We start from the raw sequence: 451 nt of genomic DNA, 5'->3' as shown, positions 1-451 counted from the left end.
TTCAACCTAGATACTTGTCGTATCGCTGTGCGCGCGCATCTTAAAAATTCACTCTCATTACTTTGTTCCCCAAACGCGCCAAAAACGAATTATAATTTCATCAAAATATTATTTAATTTCATTGAAATTGATCAAAAATATCGTAAAATATTCTAAAATAAGTTTAAATGTATTGGTTGGTTTTTGAACGACTTATATTTCGAAAATAATACTCCCTTGTATTTTGTACAGCTTCCTCACCATACGAACGAACGAACGAACGAACGGTAAGCAGGCAAGCAAGCTGGTTGATGTTTTCGCCGAGTGATCATCTCCCCCCTCCTGGCCCCCTGCCCCTCTCCACCCCCATTCGACGACAACGGCCCCCACGTAAGTCGACCAATCGTTCTCTTCTCTTTCGACCGACCTTCCCTCCTATCCCTCTAACGGCCGACCGTAGAAGACTTCGGTC

This window comes from Polistes dominula, unplaced genomic scaffold, assembly GCF_049000335.1.
Source record: "Polistes dominula isolate Pdom_NZ unplaced genomic scaffold, Pdom_raw_medaka contig_77, whole genome shotgun sequence".
Lineage (NCBI taxonomy): Eukaryota > Metazoa > Arthropoda > Insecta > Hymenoptera > Vespidae > Polistes > Polistes dominula.
Note: the sequence above shows the minus strand (reverse complement) of the source record.